The sequence below is a fragment of the Balaenoptera borealis genome, assembly GCF_965194805.1.
Source record: "Balaenoptera borealis genome assembly, chromosome: 16".
Classification (NCBI taxonomy): domain Eukaryota; kingdom Metazoa; phylum Chordata; class Mammalia; order Artiodactyla; family Balaenopteridae; genus Balaenoptera; species Balaenoptera borealis.
Window position 1 is genome coordinate 63,673,958 of NC_138872.1, and position 13,553 is coordinate 63,687,510.

The following is a 13,553-nucleotide window of genomic DNA, read 5'->3' on the forward strand; positions in this document are numbered from 1 at the left end:
TATGTTTTGTAGAGGAAATGGAGAATGTTGCTTATTTTGATAAAGTGGATTTAGTGGAGGTTGGTTAGGAACATACTTTCTGTAGCTTGTGGCTCCCCTATTTTTGGAAAGAGAGGGCCTAGATGGATATCTAAGAAGAGAAGGAATCATTATTATATATTAAAGTCTGAGTTCTGAATCACAGATGAGGAAATGATGCCCCTCGTTCATTCATTAATGCAGAAGACTTTACTGTATTTTTCCAAACAAATAAGGATTCATTGAGCCCCTCTTGGGAGCTTGATAAAATTAGGAATTTGTTCCGTTCACCCACTATATCGCAAGTATATTAGTGCCTGGCACAGATTGAGTACCATCTACCGGTTGAATTTATGGGTAGAAGGGAACTTATATCATTTGATTGAAAGAGTAAAAATTAATAATTTTAAATCTGGCAGCTGAGTTTCTTTTAGGGAGAGACCTACTGCTATTTAGGAAAATAGCTTCATATAGATGACTTGGGTTTGGAAGGCATAGTTAGAAAAGAGACAGTGAAATAAAGAGATTGTGAAAACTGACTTGCATAAGAGATTAACAGTAACTTGGGAGTTACGGCTTGCATGGAGCAAAGGAAAGGCTCGGTAGGAGGAGGAAGGAGAGAGAAAATGGGGCTGAGGTTGGTGGTCCATGGGAATCCTGTTGACAGGCAGAGAGACTGAAGGAATTTTAAGACAGTGAGGTGATTTACTGCTACAGTTTTGGCTGTGGTGTAAAATTTTCTTCATTGTCCCAAACTTTCAGTAAAAGTCTGCTACACTTACAGCCTGGGGTTCAGGGATGGAGATTAGTGTCTGGTAACAGTGCAGAAATGGGCAGGCAGTGTGTCTAGCAACAAACTGAATGGTCTCACCTGAATTGTGGGACTCTGAGCTAGAAATGATTAAGTGATTATGACAGCCCTGTCTCAATATCTCAAGAATCTCCACAGAGATGGGGATCAGCACTGAGCTTTTCCACAGCACGTGGCATGTGGCTTGAGCTAATTTCATTTGAATTTCAAAGGAATGGGTGATTCAGGGAAGCTGATAACAGGATGGTGTGGATATCATTTTAGATATTAAGAAAACAGACCTTTTAGGAGATTGCCAAGTTGATTGGCACAAGATGCTAGGAATAAGCAAATCGTCTGGAGAAGATTGCTCCAAAGGAACTTTTCACCTTCACGCCCTACTTCTCATTAATGTAACTGGATAAGGCATTGGGAGACACCCTGCCGTTTTTTCTGCTTTAACTTACACTCAAAGACTATTTTTTGGCTTTAAGTACATGTTAAACACACACACACACAACATATATTTGTTTCTTTTCTGGTTGGAGATAGTGATAAATTCTTAACTTATCATTCTTAATTGATAAAGTCTGTGGAAACTGTTCTCTTTTATCATTGTTCTCTATTATCTCTCCCATACTAAGATTTGAAAAATAGGAATTTACAAAGAATTATTTTTCAGAATGTTTTAAGCAACATCACATGATTTTAATATTTTTATGGTTAGAAAATTTCCCCCTTGTCCACTTGAGTATCACACAAGCTTCTCATAACAGACACAATTGAAGCCTTGGTAGAGAGGGATGGATGAAAGGTAAGCCTCCTTCGGGCACCTTTTAAAGAGGTTTAGTCATTGAAGAACCTGGTTATAGAGGTCTGAAGCCTGGGTGTCAGATCAGAGCAGGAGCCCTGGGGTAAAAAATGTCTAACTTCCTTAGCCCCACCCTTGGCATTTGTTTCTTGGAGTAGGTGACTACCTACCCCTGGGGGTTTTCTGAGTGAGGAAGCAAGGGGATCCTGAAGCATGCCACACCTCTACCCTGCCCCCCAAATTGTCTGTCTCTTTTTAATATTGATTTATAATTCTTTATATATCTGATTATGAGTACTTTGTTACATATTTGTATCTTCTTCTGCTATGTAGCTTACCTTGTAAAATGATATTTTTTGAGCTGAATTTCTTAATTTTAATGAAATATAATTTATCCATCTCCTCCTTCTTCCTTTATGGTTAGTGGTGGTGTTGTTTCGTTCTGTTTAAGAAAATTTTGCCTCTCCTAGGGTCATAAAAACATTCTCCTGTATTATTTTCTATACATTTCTTGTTTTCTTTTCACACTTATGTCTATAATCTATTGGAATTAGTTTTGTGTATGGTGTGAAGTAGTAGTAAAAGCTTGTTTTCCCCATAGAGATGTCAAATTGATTTAGCATTAATTCTTTTTTATAATGTTGATTGTTCCAATAAATTAGGTTACCATATATGTGGGTATGTTTCTGAACTCTCTATTTTATTCCATTGGACTATTTATTTAAGATTAACAAAACTCTGCCTTGTTAATAACTGTAGCTTTAAAGTAAATCTTGATATTTAACAGTGTAAGTCCTCCACATTTGTTCTTTGCTATTCTAGATCCTTTTCATTTTCATATTTTAGAACCAACTTACTGATCTACCCAAAAGTTCTACTAGCAATTTAACTGGAATTGCATTGAATCTATAGATAATTTTGGGGGCAATTGACATCTTTAAAACATTGGGTTTTCCAATTCATGAATATTGTATATCCCTCTATGTATTTAGATCTTCTTGAATTTCTCAGTAATATTTAGTAATTTTCCATGTAGAGGTCTTGCACATTTTTCCTTAGATTGATTCCTGGATATTCCATGTTTTCTGGTATCATCTGAAGTTAATGGTATCATTAAAAATTTTTCATTTTCTAATCATCGCTAGTGTATAGAAATACTATTGTGTTTTATATAACTTGGTATCTAGTGTTGTTAACTAAAATTACTTATTAATTCTAATATTTATTTGAAAATTCTTTTCAGATTTGTATACAATCATGGTGTCTGAGAATAATGATAGCTTTGTTTCTTCCTTTACAAGACTTATACTTTGTTTTAGCCTTATTGCACTGGAGGAGACCTTGCATACAGTGTTAAATAGAAGTAGTGACAGCCAACTTCCTTGTCTCATTCCCAACCTCAGAGAGAAAGCTTTTGATATTTTGCCAGTAAATATGTTTACTTTAGGATATTTGTAGACACACTTTATCAATGTAAAAAAGTTCCTTTCAATTCTTAATTTGCTAAAAGTTTTTTCTTTTTTTAATTATGAATGGCTCTTCAGTTGTATCAAATGCATTTTCTGTATTTATTGAGATATTGGTTTTTTCTTTAACATATTAAGTTGCTTAATTACATTGATATAGTTTTGAATTATAAACAAACATTGATTTCCTGGAATAAATTGTGTTTCGCTGAATTTGTTAAGCTCATATCTAATTTAGGATTTTTGCACCTGTGCTCATGAGAGGGATTGGCCTGAAAATTTTTTCTTGTAATGTCCTTTATCAGATATTTATATAAAGATTATTCTGTCGTCATAGCATGAGTTGGTAACTGCATCCTCTTGCTGTGTTCTCTGAAAGATTTGTATAAGATGGGTGTTATTTTTTCCTTAAATATTTGGAAGAATTAACAAGTGTAGCTATCTGGGTCTGGAGGATGTATGTTCGTGTGCATATGTGCACACGTGTGTGAAAGGTTTTAAATTATGGATTCAAGTTTTTAACAGATATAAGATGATTCATGTTTGTTAATCCTTATGTTAGCTTGATAAATTGTATTTCTCATGGAATTCCTTCATTTCATAACAGTTTTCAAATTTACTGGCTTAAAGTTGTTAAATATGTTCTCTTAGGATCCTTTTAATGTTTATAGAATCATGAGTAATTTTCCCTTTCTTATTCCTAATATTGGTAATTTGATTCTCTTTCCTTTTTTCTTTGATCAGTCATGCTTGGCATTTATTAATTTCATTTGCCCTTCTAAAGAATCAATTTTTGGCTTTGCTGATTTTTTCTTTCACATGGTTACTTTCTATTTCATTAATTTCTTCTATTATTGTTGTTATCATCACTATTCTGGGGGGAAATTTCATTTCCTGTTCTTTTTGTAGCTTCTTGAGATAAATGCTTATATATTTGATGTTTACCCTTTCTTCTTTGCAGTATATGTACTTAAAACTATAAATGTCACTCTAAGTGGTGCTTTACCCCTGTCATGTCCCTTTCTGAGACCTCCCTGAAGTCAGTAGTAAAGGGAAGTCCTCCCAGTGGGAAGAACTCAGAGCAGTGCACCTGGTTGTTCATTTTGCTTGAAAGGAGAAATGGCCAGACGTGATTATTTACCAATTCCTTTTGTATGGCCAATTGTTTGGCTGGATGGTCAGGGACCTGGAAGGAACATGTTTGGAAATTTGGTGACAAGGAAATTTGGTCTTTGTGGACAGACCTCTCTGAATGGGTAAAAAATGTGAAGATATTTGTGTCCTACGTGAATGCTAACCAACGGATGACCTCAGCAGAAGCAGCATTTTAATTATCAAGTGGATAGGATGACCTGTTCTATGGATACCAGTCAACCTCTTTCCTCAGCAATTTCCCAGAGGGCTCATGAACTAAATGGCAGGGACAGAGATTATGCATGGGCTCAGCAGCATGGATTTCTGCTCACCAAGGCTGAGCTGACTACAGCCACTGCCCAATCTGCCAACAACAGAGACCAACACTGAGTCCCCAATATGACACCGTTCTCTAGGATGATCAGTTAGCTACCTGGTGGCGGGTTGATTACATTGGACCCCTTCCATCATAGGTCATTTTGTTCTTACTGGAATAGACATTTACTCTGGATATGGACTTGCCCTACCTGCACACAATACTTCTGCTAAAACTTCCATCTGTGAACTTACAGAATGTCTTATTCATCATGATATTGCACACAGCATTGCTCTGATCAAGGCAGTCACTTCACAGTAAAGGAAGTGCAACAGTAGACCCATGCTCATGGAATTCACTGGTCTTACCGTGTTCCTTACCATCTTGAAGCAGATGGCTTGATAGAACAGTGGAATGGCCTTTTGAAGACTCATTTACAGTGCCAGCTAGATGGCATTATCTTGCAGGGTTGGGCAAGGTTCTCCAGAAGGCTGTATATGCTTGAATCAGTATCCAATATATGATGCTGTTTTCCCCATAACGAGGATTCACAGGTTCAGGAATTAAAGGGTGGCAAGAAGAACAATCCTGAAGGTGGTTCAGTGAGATATAACCTCGCACCAGTCAAAATGGCCATTATCAAAAAGTCTACAAATAACAAATGTTGGAGAGGTTGTAGAGAAAAGGGAACCCTCCTGCACTGTTGGTGGGAATGTAAATTGGTGCAGCCACCATGGAAAACAGTATGGAGGTTCCTAGAAAAACTAAAAAGAGAGCTACCATATGATTCAGCAATTCCACTCCTGGGTATATATCAGAAAAAGACAAAAACACTAATTCGAAAAGATCCATGCACCCCAGTGTTCATAGCATGACATTATTTACAATAGCCAAGATATGGAAGCAATCCAAATGTCCATCACCAGACAAATGGGTAAGGAAGATGTGGTATATGTATATATCCATTTACTTTTAATATTAATTACTGAAATATTTACATTTAAATATATCATCATGGGCTTCCCTGGTGGTGCAGTGGTTGAGAGTCTGCCTGCCAATGCAGGGGACACGGGTTCGAGCCCTGATCTGGGAGGATCCCACATGCCGTGGAGCAACTGGGCCCGTGAGCCACAATTGCTGAGCCTGTGCGTCTGGAGCCTGTGCTCCGCAATGGGAGGGGCCGCGATAGTGAGAGGCCTGTGCACCGCGATGAAGAGTGGCCCCCGCTTGCCACAGCTGGGGAAAGCCCTCGCACAGAAACGGAGACCCAACACAGCCATAAATAAATTAATTAATTTAAAAAAAAAAAGGAAATAAATATACCATCATATTTTTGTTTCATTTGTTTGATTTCTTGTTTTCTTTTGAATTAATGTTTTTACTTCTATTTACCTCTCCTACCTCCCGTTCCATTGCTGCCATGTATTTTAATTCTAAAAATATATTATACTACATGACATACTATAAATGTTTTAGCAGTCAATATTCATTTAGATTTACTCACATGTATGTCTTTTCCAGAAATGTTTATTGCTTCCTGTTGCCATAATTTCCTCCACAGTCATTTTTTCTACCTGAAAAACTCCCTTTAGTACTTCCTATAGTACCAGTCTGCTGTAATTTAATCTCTCAGTTTTGTGTGTGTGTGTGTGTGTGTGTGTGTGTGTGTGTGTGTGTGTGTATGTCTGAAAATGTATTTTTTTCTACATTTACTTTAGAGGGATTTTTTTGGTTGAGTATAGAACTGTAGGTTGGCAGTTGTTTTAAAGATGCCACCTCATTATCTTTTAGTTTCTGTCACTTCAATTGAGAAATCTGCTGTTAGTCTTATTGATACTCCTTGGAAAGTAATAATGGCTTTTCTCTACTGTAGCTGCTTTTTGCAGGCTTTTGTCTTTGATTTGCAACTATGTGTCTAGATACTTTGTTTTGTATTCATTTCCTTTCAGTGTTTGTAGAGCTTCTGGAATCTGTACAATGATCTTCCATCATTTTGGAAAATTCCTAATCCTTGTCTCTTCAAATATTTCTTTTTTATCTTTTCTATTCTCTTCTTCTGAGACACTATACACATTTCTTAACCAATTTCACCATATCCTGTGGGTCATTTTTCTGTTTTCCATATTTTCCCTGTCTGTGCCTCTCAACTTGGGTATATTCTAATTATTTACCTTTCATTGCATTACTCTTCCTTGCTCTGTTTTATCTTCTGTTAAAATCACTACTGAATTACCAATATGAGTTACTCTATTTTTATTTATTTATTTATTTTAGGTCTTTTTTAAAAACATATTTATTGGAGTATAATTGCTTTATAATGGTGTGTTAGTTTCTGCTTTATAACAAAGTGAATCAGCTATACATATACATATATCCCAATATCTCCTCCCTCTTGTGTCTCTCTCCCACCCTCCCTATCACACCTCTCTAGGTGGTCACAAAGCACCGAGCTGATCTCCCTGTGCTATGAGGCTGCTTCCCACTAGCTATCTATTTTACATTCGGTGGTATATATAAGTCCATGCCACTCTCTCACTTTGTCCCAGCTTACTATTCCCCCTCCCCGTGTCCTCAAGTCCATTCTCTACATCTGTGTCTTTATTCCTGTCCTGCCCCAAGGTTATTCAGAACCACTTTTTTTTTCTTTTTTTAGATTCCATATATATGTGTTAGCATACGGTATTTGTTTTTCTCTTCTGACTTACTTCACTCTGTATGACAGACTCTAGGTCCATCCACCTCACTACAAATAACTAAATTTCATTTCTTTTTATGGCTGAGTAATATTCCATTGTATATATGTGCCACATCTTCTTTATCCATTCATCTGTCGATGGGCACTTAGGTTGCTTCCATGTCCTGGCTACTGTAAATAGTGCTGCAATGAACATTGTGGTACTTGACTCTTTTTGAATTATGGTTTTCTCAGGGTATATGCCCAGTAGTGGGATTGCTGGGTCGTATGGTAGTTCTATTTTTAGTTTTTTAAGGAACCTCCATATCGTTCTCCATCGTGGCTCTATCAATATACATTCCCAGAAACAGTGCAAGAGGTTCCCTTTTCTCCACACCCTCTCCAGTATTTATTGTTTGTAGATTTTTGGATGATGGCCATTCTGACTGGTGTGAGGTGATACCTCATTGTAGTTTTGATTTACATTTCTCTAAAGATTAGTGATGTTGAGCATTCCTTCATGTGTTTGTAGGCAATCTGTATATCTTCTTTGGAGAAATGTCTGTTTAGGTCTTCTGCCCATTTTTTGATTGGGTTGTTTGTTTTTTTGATATTGAGCTGCATGAGCTGCTTGTAAATTTTGGAGATTAATCCTTTGTCAGTTGCTTCATTTGCAAATATTTTCTCCCATTCTGAGGGTTGTCTTTTCATCTTGTTTATGGTTTCCTTTGCTGTGCAAAAGCTTTTAAGTTTCATTAGGTGCCATTTGTTTATTTTTGTTTTTATTTCCATTTCTCTAGCAGGTGGGTCAGAAAGGACCTTGCTGTGATGTATGTCATAGAGTGTTCTGCCTATGTTTTCCTCTAAGAGTTCTATAGTGTCTGGCCTTAAATTTAGGTCTTTAATCCATTTTGAGTTTATTTTTGTGTATAGTGTTAGAGAGCGTTCTAATTTCATTCTTTTACATGTAGCTGTCCGGTTTTCCCAGCACCACTTATTGAAGAGGCTATCTTTTCTCCATTGTATATTCTTGCCTCCTTTATCAAAAATATGGTGACCATATGTGCATGGGTTTATCTCTGGGCTTTCTATCCTGTTCCATTGATCTATATTTCTGTTTTTGTGCCAGTACCATACTGTCTTGCTTACTGTAGCTTTGTAGTATTTTCTGAAGTCAGGGAGCCTGATTCCTCCAGCTCCATTGTTCTTTCTCGAGATTGCTTTGGCTATTCGGGGTCTTTTATGTTTCCATACAGATTGTGCAATTTTTTTGTTCTAGTTCTGTGAAAAATGCCATTGGTAGTTTGATAGGGATTGCATTGAATCTGTAGATTGCTTTGGGTGGTATAGTCATTTTCACAATGTTGATTCTTCCAATCCAAGAACATGGTATATCTCTCCATCTGTTTGTATCATCTTTAATTTCTTTCATCAGTGTCTTATAGTTTTCTGCATACAGGTCTTTTGTTTCCTTAGGTAGGTTTATTCCTAGGTATTGTATTCTTTTTGTTGCAATGGTAAATGGGAGTGTTTCCTTAATTTCTCTTTCAGATTTTTCATCATTAGTGTATAGGAATGAAAGAGTTTTCTGTGCATTAATTTTGTATCCTACTTTACCAAATTCGCTGATTAGCTCTAGTAATTTTCTGGTAGCATCTTTAGGATTATCTATGTAGAGTATCATGTCATCTGCAAGCAGTGACAGCTTTACTTCTTTTCCGATTTGGATTCCTTTTATTTCTTTTTCTTCTCTGATTGCTGTGGCTAAAACTTCCAAAACTGTGTTGAATAATAGTGGTGAGAGTGGACAATCTTGTCTTGTTCCTCATCTAAGTGGAAATGATTTCAGTTTTTCACCATTGAGGACAATATTGGCTGTGGGTTTGCCATATATGGCCTTTATTATGTTGAGGAAAGTTCCCTCAATGCCTACTTTCTGGAGGGTTTTTATCATAAATGGGTGTTGAATTTTGTCGAAAGCTTTCTGTGCATCTTTTGAGATAATCATATGGTTTTTCTCCTTCAATTTGTTAATATGGTGTATCACATTGATTGATTTGCGTGTATTGAAGAATCCTTGCACTCCTGGGATAAATCCCACTTGATCATGGTGTATGGTCCTTTCAATGTGTTGTTGGATTCTGTTTGCTAGTATTTTGTGGAGGATTTTTGCATCTATGTTCATCAGTGATATTGGCCTGTAGTTTTCTTTCTTTGTGACATCTTTGTCTGGTTGTGGTATCAGGGTGATGGTGGCCTCATAGAATGAGTTTGGGAGTGTTCCTCCCTCTACTATATTTTGGAAGAGTTTGAGAAGGATAGGTGTTAGCTCTTCTCTAAATGTTTGATAGAATTAGCCTGTGAAGCCATCTGGTCCTGGGCTTTTGTTTGTTGGAAGATTTTTAATCACAGTTTCAATTTCAGTGCTTGTGATTGGTCTGTTTATATTTTCTATTTCTTCCTGGTTCAGTCTCGGAAGGTTGTGCATTTCCAAGAATTTGTCCATTTCTTCCAGATTGTCCATTTTATTGGCGTAGAGTTGCTTGTAGTAATCTCTCATGATCCTTTGTATTTCTGCAGTGTCAGCTGTTACTTCTCCTTTTTCATTTCTAATTCTATTGATTTGAGTCTTTTCCCTTTTTGTCTTGATGAGTCTGGCTAATAGTGTATCAATTTTGTTTATCTTCTCAAAGAACCAGCTTTTAGTTTTATTGATCTTTGCTATCATTTCCTTCATTTCTTTTTCATTTATTTCTGATCTCATCTTTATGATTTCTTTCCTTCTGCTAACTTTGGGGTTTTTTTGTTCTTCTTTCTCTAATTGCTTTAGGTGTAAGGTTAGGTTATTTATTTGAGATGTTTCTTGTTTCTTAAGGTAGGATTGTATTGCTATAAACTTCCCTCTTAGAACTGCTTTTGCTGCATCCCATAGGTTTTGGGTCGTCGTGTTTTCATTGTCATTTGTTTCTAGATATTTTTTGATTTCCTCTTTGATTTCTTCAGTGATCTCTTGGTTATTAAGTAGTGTATTGTTTAGCCTCCATGTGTTTGTATTTTTTACAGATTTTTTCCTGTAATTGATATCTAGTCTCATAGCGTTGTGGTCGGAAAAGATACTTGATATGATTTCAGTTTTCTTAAATTTACCCAGGCTTGATTTGTGACCCAAGATATGATCTATCCTGGAGAATGTTGCATGAGCACTTGAGAAGAATGTGTATTCTGTTGTTTTTGGATGGAATGTCCTATAAATATCAATGAAGGCCATCTTGTTTAATGTATCATTTAAAGCTTGTGTTTCCTTATTTATTTTCATTTTGGATGATCTGTCCATTGGTGAAAGTGGGGTGTTAAAGTCCCCTAATATGATTGTGTTACTGTCGATTTCCCGTTTTATGGCTGTTAGCATTTGCCTTATGTATTGAGGTGCTCCTATGTTGGGTGCATAAATATTTACAATTGTTATATCTTCTTGGATCTATCCCTTGATCATTATATAGTGTCCTTCTTTGTCTCTTGTAATAGTCTTTATTTTAAAGTCTATTTTGTCTGATATGAGAATTGCTACTCCAGCTTTCTTTTGATTTCCATTTGCATGGACTATCTTTTTCCATCTCCTCACTTTCAGTCTGTATGTGTCCTTAGGTCTGAAGTGGGTCTCTTGTAGATAGCATATAGATGGGTCTTTTTTTTGTATCCATTCAGCAAGCCTGTGTCTTTTGGTTGGAGCATTTAATCCATTCACATTTAAGGTAATTATCGATATGTATGTTCCTATGATCATTTTCTTAATTGTTTTGGGTTTGTTTTTGTAGGTCCTTTTCTTCTCTTGTGTTTCCCACTTAGAGAAGTTCCTTTAGCATTTGTTGTAGAGCTGGTTTGGTGGTGCTGAATTCTCTTAGCTTTTGCTTGTCGGTAAAACTTTTGATTTCTCCATGGAATCTGAATGAGATCCTTGCTGGGTAGAGTAATCTTGCTTGTAGGTTTTTCTCCTTCATCACTTTAAATATGTCCTGCCACTCCCTTCTGGCTTGCAGAGTTTCTGCTGAAAGATCAGCTGTTAACCTTATGGGGATTCCCTTGTGTGTTATTTGTTGTTTTTCCCTTGCTGCTTTTAATATTTTTTCTTTGTATTTAATTTTTGATAGTTTGATTAATATATGTCTTGGTGTGTTTCTCCTTGGATTTATCCTGTATGGGACTCTCTGTGCTTCCTGTACTTGATTAACTATTTCCTTTCCCATATTAGGGAAGTTTTCAACTATAATCTCTTCAAATATTTTCTCAGTCCCTTTCTTTTTCTCTTCATCTTCTGGGACCCCTATAATTCGAATGTTGGTGCATTTAATGTTGTCCCAGTGGTCTCTGAGACTGTCCTCAATTGTTTTCATTCTTTTTTCTTCATTGTGCTCTGCAGTAGCTATTTCCACTTTTCTATCTTCCAGGTCACTTATCCGTTCTTCTGCCTCAGTTATTCTGCTATTAATCCCTTCTAGAGAATTTTTAATTTCATTTATTGTGTTGTTCATCACTGTTTGTTTGGTCTTTAGTTCTTCTAGGTCCTTGTTAAACATTTCTTGTATTTTCTCTATTCTATTTCCATGATTTTGGATCATCTTTACTATCATTATTCTGAATTCTTTTTCAGGTAGACTGCCTATTTCCTCTTCATTTGTTAGGTCTGGTGGGTTTTTGCCTTGCTCCTTCATCTGCTGTGTGTTTTTCTGAATTCTCATTTTGCTTAACTTACTGTGTTTGGTGTCTCCTTTTCGCAGGCTGCAGGTTCATAGTTCCCGTTGTTCTTGGTGTCTGTCCCCAGTGGCTAAGGTTGGTTCAGTGGGTTGTGTAGCATTCCTGGTGGAGGGGACTAGTGCCTGTGTTCTGGTGGATGAGGCTGGATGTTGTCTTTCGGGTGGGCAGGTCCATGTCTGGTGGTGTGTTTTGGGGTGTCTGTGGCCTTATTATGATTTTAGGCTGCCTCTCTGCTAATGGATGGGGTTGTGTTCCTGTCTTGTTAGTTGTTTGGCATAGGGTGTCCAGCAGTGTAGCTTGCTGGTCGTTGAGTGGAGCTGGGTCTTGGTTTTGAGATGGGGATCTATGGGAGATTTTTGCCGTTTGATATTATGTGGATCTGGGAGGTCTCTTGTGGACCAGTGTCCTGAACTTGGCTCTCCCACCTCAGAGGCACAGCCCTGATGCCTGGCTGGAACACCAAGAGCCTTTCATCCACACGGCTCCGAATAAAAGGGAGAATAAAAATAAAGAAAGAAAGAAGATAAAATAAAAGAAAGTTATTAAAATAAAAAATAATTATTAAGAAAAAGTTTTAAAAGGTAATAAAAAAACAATAAAACTGACAGACAGAACCCTAGGACAAATGGTAAAAGCAAAACTATACAGACAAAATCACACACAAGCATACACATACACACTCACAAAAAGAGAAAAAGGGAAAAATATATATATTTTTTTGCTACCAAAGTCCACCTCCTCAATTTGGGATGATTCATTGTCTATTCAGGTATTCCACAGATGCAGGTACATGAAGTTGAATGCGGAGCTTTAATCCTTTGCTTCTGAGGCTGCTGGGAGAAATTTCCCTTTCTCTTCTTTGTTCGCACAGCTCCCGGGGTTCAGCTTTGGATTGGGACCCTCCTCTGTGTGTAGGTCGCCTGAGAGCATCTGTTCTGCACTCAGACAGGATGGGGTTAAAGGAGCAGCTGATTAGGGGGCTCTGGCTCACTCAGGCCGGGGGAGGGAGGGGTACGGATGCGGGGCGAGCCTGCAGTGGCTGAGGCCGGCGTGATGTTCCAACAGCCTGAGGCGCGCTGTTTGTTCTCCCAGGGAAGTTGCCCCTGGATCACGGGACCCTGGCAGTGGTGGGCTGCACAGGCTCCCGGGAGGGGAGGTGTGGAGAGTGACCTGTGCTCGCACACAGGCTTCTTGGTGGTGGCAGCAGCAGCCTTAGCATCCCATGCCCGTCTCTGGGGTCCGCGCTGATAGCCGTGGCTCCCACCCGTCTCTGGAGCTCCTTTAAGTGGCACTGTTAATCTCCTCTGCTCGCGCACCAGGAAACAAAGAGGCAAGAAAAAGTCTCTTGCCTCTTCGGCAGCTCCAGACTTTTTCCCGCACTCCCTCCCAGCTAGCGTCCTCACAGCTTTTTTGGAAGGTACTATTATGCTTCTGTTAAAGATAGAAAACTGAGGCACTGAGAGGTTGAATTGCCCAAATTCTCATGGATTGAAGTCAGTAGAGCTAGTATTTAATGGCACATAAATTAATTTAGAGTCTGTGATCTTAGAAACCAGATTACTTGAGCTTGATTAAATATAAACGTAAAAAAG